Raw genomic sequence first — 12687 nt, 5'->3', positions numbered from 1 at the left:
ATTACTTATACCCCTTTATTGACAAATTACATTCGAGTACCCATTATGATCTATTTTAAAATGTCATTTGTCGATTTGTATTTTCCTTCATGACTTGTCTTAATTCTCACTGTGCTATGACAGTTACTTGAATTAGTCGCTTATCATTCATTATTTTCATTTGTTTTCTGATTTTTCATTATCGTTTACATTGTTTTTGATATATTCTTTAATTCAATAATTTTTCTTATTGTGGGGTTATTATTAAGTTGCTACTAGTATATTCAATGGCTTTAACATTACATTTAAAGACAGTTTGGTTGATGTTGACTATTGTTTGAACTTGTACTCATCTCTGTTGATTCTCTCTTCTTTGCACAACTCCTTGAAAGTTTCTTATTCTGCAACTTTTCATTTAAAGTTCTTCTTTTTCCATTCATGTTGATCATTGTGAGTTGTAATTGGCTTTTTCCTTTTCTCTCATTGGCAAGGGAAGGTCATTGCCAGCATGTCCTTGAACCCTCACTTGCTGTTGTGGGGGGTTTTTGGAGTCGTTTGGTGTATTTTAAGTTGAGAGCCATGGACTCAAATGTCACTTTGCTGATCAATGTTCAAGCTTCTTCTGAGATGACAAAGCACTGTCACTGGTTCTTTTTGTTTGAATCGTCCCAGAAACCTTCCTGGAATTGAACTGTTCTCATCTGTGAATTAAACCTTCATTATTTCTGTTAGTTCAGTTAGTGACACCAACAATTTAAATCATCTGCTCATCTGGCCCATTGTCCTTCTTGGTGTCACCTGTAAAATGATCATGTGGGCTGAGTGGTGTTCTGGCCTCTTTTGTGTGTTTTCTGCTCATTAGCAGTAGGGCTTTACCCCTATATTACTTTTTACAATTAGTCAATTCAGCTCAGTTATCTCATTGTTTTGAGTCCCACTATCAGCATACTAGTTATCAGACTTGGACAACACTCAACCCACTTTGCTAAAAGACAAACAATATTTCATACTTTTGACAAAACGTCATCTCCTTCATGATATGCTGAAAAGAAAATCAGATGTGTTATGCTCCATCATGATATTCTGAAAGGAAAGTCAGATGTGTTAGGCGCTGCGCAAAATGTAGTACTGTTTTGTTTTCTTTTGCAATTTTTTTCATTTTCTTTTTTTATTGTTACTACAGTTTTGACCAGGAAATTAACCAAATCCATCCATGGTCATTATTTTATTGGGCAGAATATGCCCTGTGGGCCCACATATGAAATTTAGATACAGCTGTAGGCAAAATAATTGATTTGCCTTGGTGTACACCCATTCATTCATAATCAGTCACTCATCAGCCATCACACATTCTTCTTCCGCAGGTTGTGCTCTTAATGCGGAACTTACAAATTTACAAATTTAGCTGTGGAATTCCAAAGGTCTGACAGACAACGTCACAACAGCTATTCAAACACTATTCAGAATTGTCAGTTATCTTAATGCTTAGTTTACTACTGTTGTTATAATCCCTTTTTTCTTGTTTTTTCCCAAACTCTAATAGATTAAATATTTCAGAATATTAGGCCTTAGTATGGTGCAGTTGAGAGTAAGACAGCCAATTGTAATTTCTCAAATGCAGTTTGTCATTTGTTTGGTCTACTTTTTCATGTTCTTTTTGTTTTTGCTCATGAGCTTCTTTAAGAATAAAATTGGAGATCTCTGTCTAATCTTGGATCCATGACATTTCCATCTCATTATCCCAGTTTTGACAGCATTTTTAATTTCATATTTTTTGGACTTTTGGAGTTATTTATTCTTCTCCAATCTATCTCTATAAAACAATATTAAAACAAGATGGAGTGACCTGTGTTTTTGTTTTGCAAGCAAAAATAATAATTCTTTGACAGATTGTGTCTTTTTCTTTGCCAGAGAATACTTCTATCATGCTTTTAGCCCTATAGTTGTCTAATATAATAGCCTCACTATACCAAATCCAGCCTCAGTTTTAACTATTTTGTGAGTTGAGCACCCACTTCTCTGTATTTTCTTTTCTTATAGAGCTGGACTTGTACCTATTGAAAAAGCAGAGAGGGTTAGTTTAGCAGAGAATATAAAGAATTGCCATGAGACCAGTGAATAATCAGAATGAATTAAGTTAATATAATAATGAACTAAATTTGAAGCAGTCTCTAGAGTGTTCATTAGTTTTGTCACACCTGTGGTGCCGTAAGTGTCTGTTCTTCTTTTTTTAGATCAGTGTTCGTTGACATGTTTTTCAGCCTTGCTGTCACTCAAAGGCCATTGCAGAGTGGAGAATAGGCTCTGCTGCTCCTCTGTCTCTTCTCAGTTTGGGCTTTTGATCAATCCTGTAACAGTTTTGCATCTCAGGATTTTTCTTTATTTTCAGGAAAAGTCTCAAGTGAAAGATTCACCTTTTCCAGTCTTAATTCAGTCTTTCTGAGTCTTTTTGAACTTCAGGAGGGGAGCTGAGAACCCCTCACCCATTCTCTTCTTCTCTCTGCATTCGTGTCTCTGCATTCATGTCTTTGCCCTTTGCCCTCTTGTTGCTTCCACAGGACACTGAAAGATGAACACTCAGATCTGCATGAGTCAAATTGAACTTTTACATATAAGCTATTAGCTCTTTATATACATTCCACTTTTTTTTTTAACCTGCATCTTTTCACTATTTCTTTTATATAAAAATCTCACTGGTTGACCATAGCATTTCCCTCATTCTATTAGTAAGCAGATCTTCATTGCAAGAAAAAGCAAGCTAGTTCTGTTTTTCTATATCAGCAATAATGTAACTCTGTTGATCTGAGAATAATTCAATTAAATAATTTTCCCTATCATAAAATCAGACTTCAATCTTTCTTCTATATTTGCATGCAGTGTTCACAATAATCTAGTATGTTTCTCAACAATCATCAAGGAATTCTTCTTATTTTTTACTCTCATCAACTTCTGTAAAGTATTTTTGACTTTTGAAACTTGGTCACTCAATCTTGCTAACCTTCAGCACTGCACCAATTATTTTTCTCTTAACACAAACTTATTAATCTGCAATGGAATACTTTTTCCACTCTGTCTTCAAGGATAACGAGATACAAATTTTAGACGTCTTCAGATATAATATATATTATATTAAGCACGTGCAATCTTATTTATATTCATCTATTAATATTTATCATTACATTTATTGATTAACTATATCTTATTATTTTAACTTATTTTATACTACAATATTCTTTATAGTTAATGTCTTGAAACAATTGTTTTCCCTTACTTTTCTTTCTTTTTTTTTTTTAATACACACCATTTCAGTCCCTTCATTCACAGGTCAGTCACACATTCTCTGTCCCTTCAAGCAACCAGGGTCAGAGGTCACTTATTTTCAACCACAGGCACAGTCACACAAGACACAGGATCCCTCAAACACTTACACACACACTATTCTGTACTCCCTGTCAGATCTGAACAATACATTAACAGATTCACTAATCAACACAATGACACTTTTAACTATCCTATTCCATAAACCTCTGTGATTCACTTCCTCAACACAACAGAGTGAAATAAGACCTTAATTCCCCTGAGCAGACTCTTATTAGATTAATAAGGTACCCGGAAATTGACTTTATCTGCAATCATGCTCATTTGTATCCTTCAAGGCCCTCTTACAAATGTCTGCAGATCAACCATCTATAGGCTATAAGCTAAACTACACCTGTATCAATCAATGCCCACTTACAGGTATAACACATCAATAACTGATATCCTTATATCAGTACGCTTGCCATCCTCAAGGCCCTCTTGACAAGTAAATACAAAACTTAACTGATATCCTTATCAGTGAATTCAAACCCTCTGTGTGCATGCTTTTTGCTCATCATCCGTCAAGGCCCTCTTGATGAACAAACACAGAACCTTACGTACGTACGTCAAAACTCTTTGCGCTAGATCAGCATCACCAGTAGTTATAGAATCCACTCAGGATTAAACAAGCACTAGCAAAACACTATTGGGAGCTCCTTTACCAACTACTTGACATACAAAGACAATACATGTAATTTTTTCTGACATCAAACATCCCACTTTCACTTTTTAAGTTCTTTAAATTTGGAGAAGCTTTTCTTACCACATCCGGGCCACTGGTGACTAACACATACACCTTATTCAAAAGCAAAAACTGCTCACCTCAAAGTACAGCGGCCACTGTTGTCTGTGTGAGTCACCAGCGATCCCTTCGTGGCTCCTTCAGCTCCTAAGCCACGTCCCTGTTCGGGCGCCATTTGTTGTGGTTAAATTCTTTTCAGGGGAATGACTTCAAAGATATTTGACATCAGAAAAAATTAGACTTTATTAACAAACAAAGCCGAGTGCCCCTGCAGAAAGACCCTCCAGAAAGATTGCCCAGCAAACGTATATACCCTCTCCTTGTCCCAAACATGGTAATACATTCTATAGGTATTTTGAGAAATAGTTTTGTACCATGTGACATTACTGAAATAGAATTTTCTGCTGTAACAACACCTTGTGCTCTCAGGTTCCAAAGTCAGCCAAAGTCACCCACAGACAAGGAAATAATAGTGTACAAAAACCAGTTAAATTACTTATTTTCTAAATAATAAAATCTTCAACAGTGGCAGACTAAAGACAGACTGTTGAACTTTAAATAAAAATATGCTTGGTTCAGGTTTGAAATTCATCATCTTTTATAGGCTATGCAGTCTAATATCATATAAGCCCCCACCCAGGGGCGTTGCTAGTCGTGAAGCTCTACTGGGGCACGGGCACATTCTTCGTACGTTGCTTAAAACATCCTAGATCAAATGACACATCCTAGATCATATCATCGTGCTAATCATGATCTGGCTAATTAGGTTCTTCGAACACACCTGCCGGATATGATTATTTAGTAGGCCTATAGCTGGATTGAGTTAGTGAGATAATTGCGCGTTCATGCGCTTGTTTAAAAAGGGATAGGATATCGATAGTAGAAACATTGATCAGCAACGCTGCTATTGGCTGTTCAGCGTGGCCAAAGAGCGCGCTCAGTTTTTCTCCTCAGCAGAGCAAGATAGTCGAAGTTTATTCAGAATTTTAATGTTTAATACAAAACGCCAGGAAACACCTTAAAGTTTGCAAAAGCCAGGAGAGAGGGCTGGCAAAAAGTAGCAGACAATTTAAATCCGTTAGAAGTGGCCATAGATGTTTTTATAACTTATTAGAATAAAGTTTATATTTTTGTATTTTAATAATTGCATTATTTGTTCATTGTAATGTCAGTCACCACAATAGAACATGGGAACAAATAAAAGTGAAGTACAAAAATATTCTACATAATGGTCATTTTTAGCCTACTTAGCCTTACTAGTCTCTTTTAAAAAGGCACTGTTAAATAAATGTTCTGTTTATAAAAGCAACCATGAAAAAGCATGTGAAAAAAAAGAAAATAAACGATCTTAGTTAGTACACAGTAAAATATTTTTTGCTGCATTAAATCAAGTAAGTAAGGCCTAATCCAAATGGCTGGTATAGTATTAGTCATTTCAACTGTTAAATCTTGATTAATAATGAATTGCTTTCACCTGCGAAAATGAAAACTTAATGTAGCCTACAAATATTTTGCCATGAGTTATTGATCACATTTATGCAAAGAGTTTTTGCTTTTGTTAAAGCCCGACTCCGATTAGTCGAAAATTAGTGCGTTTCCAACAAATTAACCCTCTGGGCTTCTTCGCCCGAAAACGGGCGAAAACTTGAACGTTTCGAATTGTTTAATTTTTTTGCTTCATCGGATGGGGGTGAAACTTGGTGACTTTTTTTTTATTACCTATATGAACACACAAAAAAATCAAGGAGATGATTCTGATATGTTAAAGGGTCGTAAAAAAAAAGTCACACTTAGCTTCCTCCCGCCCGAAAACGGGCGACATAGGAAATGAATGGGAAATCCGAAAAAATAGGAAAACTCAGAGAAACTTTTGGTGGTACAAGCTACAGATCAGCCACTGTGCTGAAAAAAAGTGTACAGCAATGAAGGGGTGACACTCTAGAACATCAAGAGTGCAAATAAGACACCCTCCCCCCCCCCACACACGCACCTACACACACAAACACACACACACAGAGAGAGAAATGAACTGGTAAGACTGAAACAGCAAATTTTGCCCCAAACTATATAAAAATGATATAATCATAATAACTCCAAAACTATAGCAAGGAGAGTCAAAAGGTAGGTATCGTTTGAAAGAACACTTTTAAATTTTTTGAAAATATAAATTACATTACATTTGGACATTGTCCTGCCAAGAAACAGCGGATAAAAGACAATATATATATATAATTTTTATTATGATTTTGCATATCTTTCTTATTTGTCATGGAATAACTCAGGAAGGAAATAAGGTAGGAGGAAAATTCTTTTTTAGTGAAGTCCCCCTACATGTTAGCTGCATCTAGATAAAAAAATAATAATTTTTGGACAAAGGAATCAAAAGTTACAGCATTTGGAAAAGAGATAGCCTTTTTGTACAGTCTTTGACACCCCCTCATGGGCAATTTTTTCTTCATGAAGAATATCTTGTCATAAAAGCAATAGATTATGTTAATTTTGGGCTCATTTTAATTTTAATAATATGCTGTAAAAAATGAAGTGCCATTTTCAATTATCTGAGAATGTTTCATGAGCTGTATGATGTTTTTGACACATTGCAGTACATTATTTTATAGATTATGAAAAAAAAGAAATTCTATTTATCAGCAAATAACTCAGCAATACTTAAGAGTTTTTCAAAGTGAATACATTCACTGTAAAGTTCAGACTCTAAGCTTTCAAATGACATCAACTTTGTGTTAATCAAGGCAAGATTTTTTAAAAATATGGTAAAGAATATTTTCGCAGCTAGGTGGCGCCTGCTGGCGGTACACTCGGTTTTAGAGGGATTACTCAGCACTCGTTAAGAGTTAATAAATGTAAGTAGATGCATTAAAAAGCTGAGATCCTAAGCTTTAAAATGATATATAATTTGTGTTGTTCCATTCAGTGGTTGCTTAGTAATAATTTTTTTTTCTTTCCGAATGGGAATAAATCAAATAAATAAATAAAAAAGCTATAGGCGGTTATGGGACATGACACAAATTAATACATTTTTAAGCCACTAGATGGCGCTCTTCTCAGTTGAAAATTTTTTTTTAAGGCCTGCACTCTATTTTGATGTGAAATGTTGCATTTATTGAAAAAAATAAAATAAATAAAATAAAATAAAAAATAATATATTAATTCTAATGGAAAAAATAGCTCATAAAAATTATATAATTAATGCAAAATATCATAAAAAATTCCAAAAATTCTAAATAATAATCAGAAAACATTATAGAACAAAAATATATTTGATTGGTTATCCTGGGAAAAAGTAAAGTAAGATTTTAAGGCTTCGCCCGTTTTCGGGCGGGAGGAAGCTAAGTGTGACTATAATACGAAGAAGCCCAGAGGGTTAATAATGTAAACGACAACCTCACGAGTCATAAGGGAAGAAAAAAAAAATCTCTCAGAAAGTGCACTATCGCGCTGCGCTGGACTTCCCGTGTCAGCTCCGCTTATGAAACCGCAGTCTAATCCTGTTAACATGAAATAAGCCTGCTCCCGAGCAGGGTTAAAGATTACGCACCTGTTGCTATGACAGCAAGCCCAGGAAGAGCGTCTTGATTCCCTGGTTATTTTTTATATATTTTAGGCTATATCACTTTTCCCTTAAAACAAACACAAAACACACGTGTCTCGGACAAGCGTTATAATGTCAAGCACTGATACGTTTTCTTTGATTGCTTTCCCTTAGGACAGTTGTTGAAAACGAAAGTAAATGTGTGACGCGCGTTTATTGCGTTTTACCGTGATGAGAGTTCCATCTCTTTATTAAACTCACCCCATTTAATTATAATGATTTATCTGTCATCCACCCTCGATTGAATGATTTTTTTTATTGGGATACTTGGCCCGCTCGACCCGTGTAGCCTATTATGAAAGGTGTTTGAAGGCCAAACAATTGGATAACAATAGCTTGAAAGAAGTCCATCTACAAGAGCCAATAATAATAAAAATATGACTATTTTTGTTATTTAGGCTACACACTTTTGTTTAGTCATGTTTTAGCCTACCACATTCTATATCCACAACTTTCCTGCGAGTCTTGGGCATCGCGGACACTGGCATTGCACGTGAACAGGAGCGTATCTCATCATAAATTATCCGAAACTCAGACATGAGAAATATAGCCCATCTAAAGAAAGCTTTAAATGTCTTTAAATGAAACAATTCAAAAATATATATTTTTGAATTTTGAATATACATACATATACACATATATATATATATATATATATATATATATATATATATATATATATATATATATATATATATATATATATAGCTGCGAGCAGCGATTACGGGCCCAAGCCGGTGGCACCGCAACCCCGGTGCCTTTAGTTACCTAAAGGCACCGGGGTGGCGGTACCGCCGGCTTAGGCCCTCCATCGCTGCTCGCAGCTATATATATATATGTATATGTATATGTATTTATATATGTGTGTATATATATATATATATATATATATATATATATATATATATATATATATATATATATATATACATATATATGTGTGTGTATATATATATATATACACACACATATATATGTATATATATATATATATATATATATATATATATATATATATATATATATATATATATATATATATATATATTATATATATATATATATATTTATATATATACCGTTCAAAAGTTTGGGGTCAGGAAGATTTTTAATGTTTTTAGGAGAAGTCTCTTCTGCTCACCAAGGCTGCATGCATTTATTTGATTAAAAATACAAACAAAAACAGTAATATTGTGAAATATTATTCCAATTTAAAACAGCTGTTTTCTATTTTAAAATATTTTACACTGTAATTAATTTATGTGATCAAAGCTGAGTTTTCAGCATCATTACTCCCATCTTCAGTGTCACATGATCCTTCAGAAATCATTCTAATATGATGATTGATGGTCAATAAATATTAATTATTATTTCCAATGTTGAAAACAGTTGTGTACAGATTTTTTTTCAAAATGCGTTGATGAATGTAATGTTCAAAAGAACAGCATTTATTTCAAATATAATTTTTTTAACATTTTAAATGTCTGTACTGTAACTTTTGATCAGTTTAACTCATTCTCGATTAATAAAAGTATTGATTTATTTTATTTCTTTCCCCCAAAAATAAAATTAAAATTATTACTGACCAGGGACGTCACTAGGATTGGAAGAAAGGGGGGGCTTAGTCCCCAGAGTACACTTTACAGGGTTTTTCCTGGTTCAAAACGAGGCGGACGTGGTAAAATCCTAATAATGTATTTTAATAATAAGGTAATTAAATTTGTATTTTTTGTATATCATCATGGTGTTTCTCACACTATTTTTGTTGGTGTAGTTTGGTACCTCTAGGGGGGTCCGGGGGCATGCCCCCCCGTAAGAAAATTTTGTACATTTTAAAGATAAATTCATTAATCTGGTGCACTTTGAGTCACCCGAAACTATTAAAAATAAATAATCCACCCGCAAACCGCCCATATTCTCTGATTTAGATATCTGCATCTGATCATCACATTACAATTATTCAAATTCTCAGTGTTAAGCATGATAATATGGTAACATCACACTGAAGTAGGCTGATTTAAAATGAACATTTATTTAAAATAAAAGTTCTTCTTTTGGCAAAATTACATTTCCTTAATAGCCTAAACAGAGGCTTTACTCCCTTCAAACTTAAATTGTCAATGTTTCATTACATCACTGTTTGAAAACACTCCTTTATAAAGGGCATTTTTCCCTAATTTTATTAAATGTTTGCTCCATCTTTCATTTCAAATTCTTAAATTTGATCAATATATTCAATTAAAATAATAAGACACTAGGCTGTTAGTTATACCAATCAAATTAAATAATTTACATTGAAAAATTATAACTGTATTAAATGAGATTATTTTAAATATTTCTGAATATACACATAAGGAATGTTGAAAAGAATGATACTTTATGAAACTAAACCGCCAGTAGGAGGCGGCAGGCGACAGTCTTAATGAGCGAGTCATTGAGTCATTCATTCAAACGATTCGTTCAAAAGGCTGATTTATTCAGAATGAGGCAGTTTATGAATGGATAATTGAATCTTTGACTCAATAGATTCGTTCAAAACGCTGAATCATTCATTAATGAAACACGGCTGAGTGTTGCTGTGAGATGCGCTATTGTTCTGTTGTTTGGAACTATTTTCGCTGATACTGAAACAGAACAAAAACAGTCATTGCATGTAAGTGACTTAATTTTAATTATTTGTTTATTGAACTGTTATGAAATCAGTCTCGGTTTCAATCTTGATGGCATTCAGGAAAACAGCTCTCTGGTCGTGTGTAGCCTAGGCTATATATTGTTTCTTAACTATAATAGCCTATGTTATAAATAACAGCGCGAGCCTCAACAGCGCAACTTTGTTACCGTGGGCATAGATTAGATAGGCTATCTATGACCGTCAGTAGCCTACATTATAGGGCTATCAATCGCCACTTACAATAAATGAAATAAAACAGAATCTTCCTCACGTTTTCAGTGATTCCCTAGTTTTTTTTATTTTTATATTAAAAATTGTTTTAATCAGGGCATTTGTCCGGATGGGCTACAATTCTCTCTCACTTTTCCCTTCAAAAAAGAAAAAAAAAAAAGCGGTATTGTCGAGTCCTTGTTTTCGATATGTTCGATGTTTGCCTTGATTGGTTTTCCCTGAAGAGAATTACGTTATTGAAAACGAAAGTAGAGTGATGCACGTTTCATTGTGTTTTACCGTGATGAGGGGGGATGGGTGCATAGCAAGTTCAACTTCAGACTAGAGTAACGACGAGACGAGATGAATCCTCCAGTTTCTTGCAGCGCTCCGGTCTGCAACGCTCTGAAAGCTGCCACAGTTCACACCAATGCAATGAGACGGTGCGGTGCATCATCTTGATAGCACAACGACTCTTTGTACTTCAGTCCAACTTCCGACTTTTCGGCTGTTTTTTGTAGCTGTATATATCATTTGTTGCGTCTAAATATGAATGAGGATACGGTTATTGATAAATCGAATTGTTATTGTTGTTCTTATTTTCATTTAGGGGGGCTTAGGAACATTTTGGGGTAGCTTCAGCCCCCCTAAAATAGGCCTAACGACGTCCCTGTTACTGACCCCAAACTTCTGAACGGTAGTGTTTAATGTTACAAAAGCTTTAGATTTCAGATAAATGCTGTTCTTTTGAACTTTCTATTCATCAAAGACTGTACACAACTGTTTTCGACATTTAAATTAATAATGAATGTTTCTTGAGCATCAATCATCATATTAGAATAATTTCTGAAGGATCATGTGACAGTGACGACTGGAGTAATGATGCTGAAAACTCAGCTTTGATCACAGGAATAAATAACAGTTTAAAATATATTAAAATAGAAAGCAGCTGTTTTAAATTGGAATACTATTTTACAATATTACTGTTTTTGTTTGTATTTTTAATCAAATAAATGCAGCCTTGGTGAGCAGAAGAAACCTCGCTTAAAAATCTTACTGACCCCACATTTTTGAACAGTAGTGTATATCAGTGGCGATTTCCTATGTCAAAAAATGAATGGTCAAATATGTACTATTGTATTAACATTTTATTGACTAAAATGCGTTAGAAAACGTTCATCTCAAAGACGAGTTCGTTCAGAATCAGTTACAGGTCGGCTGACTCGATTTCCTTCTCATACATTCCCGTAGCGTCACAGTGCATTTCCCTGTTGAAGCCCAGCGTCCGTTGACTTCTATGGGGCTGCTTCGAACAGTTTTTTTCAGCGCTTCGAAACTAGACGTTCATTGGATAAATGCTGCGATTATGTCCCTCCCACGGACGCTCAGCGTCTCTGGGAGTGAATGGGGAGTGGGCTGGCCCGGACTCCGGGCTTCCGCGTGATGATTGGAGGGTCTGTCGAAAGGCTGCGTATCCTTTTGATTGACAGCGATTTCATACAATAAAAAGTCGCTGATATTGAAGCTGTTCGAGCTCAGTCCCATCGCGTATTTTTCAAAGACAAACTGCTGCAACCTATTTCTTGGTATTTGCTTGTCGAAATTGCTAGCCAATTTTTATAATGCATTTCACACAATTATACATTTATACCTTTATTATATTATTACTTATTATATTTTTTATATTATTATTATTAGTAATAATAGTAAATATACATTATTAGTAGCATTATTATTATACTTTATTATATTATTATTTATACCTTTATTATATTATTACATACATTTTTCACAGAGCATTTTCTTGAAAAGGAATGTAGAATTTACGTATAAATAAATGAATTATTTTTATGATGTAGGCCAAAAATGAGCTTCCCCTCTTTGAAAGACCAGCAGCCGCCACTGGTGTATATATATTATATAAAAATGTAATGGATAAGACACAGATAGTTTTACTTGCCTGACGTGATTAGAACAATGAAAAAACTTAAATGAAAAAATAACTTTGGAATCTCTAAAACGAGGGCGCGATTAAACAGTGGACACATAAAAACATACTCTGTCATTTTGTTCAGAACATCATTCAAACTGCAAAGTGTTAACTTATATTTTTGT

Source organism: Scardinius erythrophthalmus (assembly GCF_964197995.2).
Source record: "Scardinius erythrophthalmus genome assembly, chromosome: 11".
In the NCBI taxonomy this organism is placed as follows: Eukaryota; Metazoa; Chordata; class Actinopteri; order Cypriniformes; family Leuciscidae; genus Scardinius; species Scardinius erythrophthalmus.
This window is presented reverse-complemented; position numbering follows the sequence as displayed.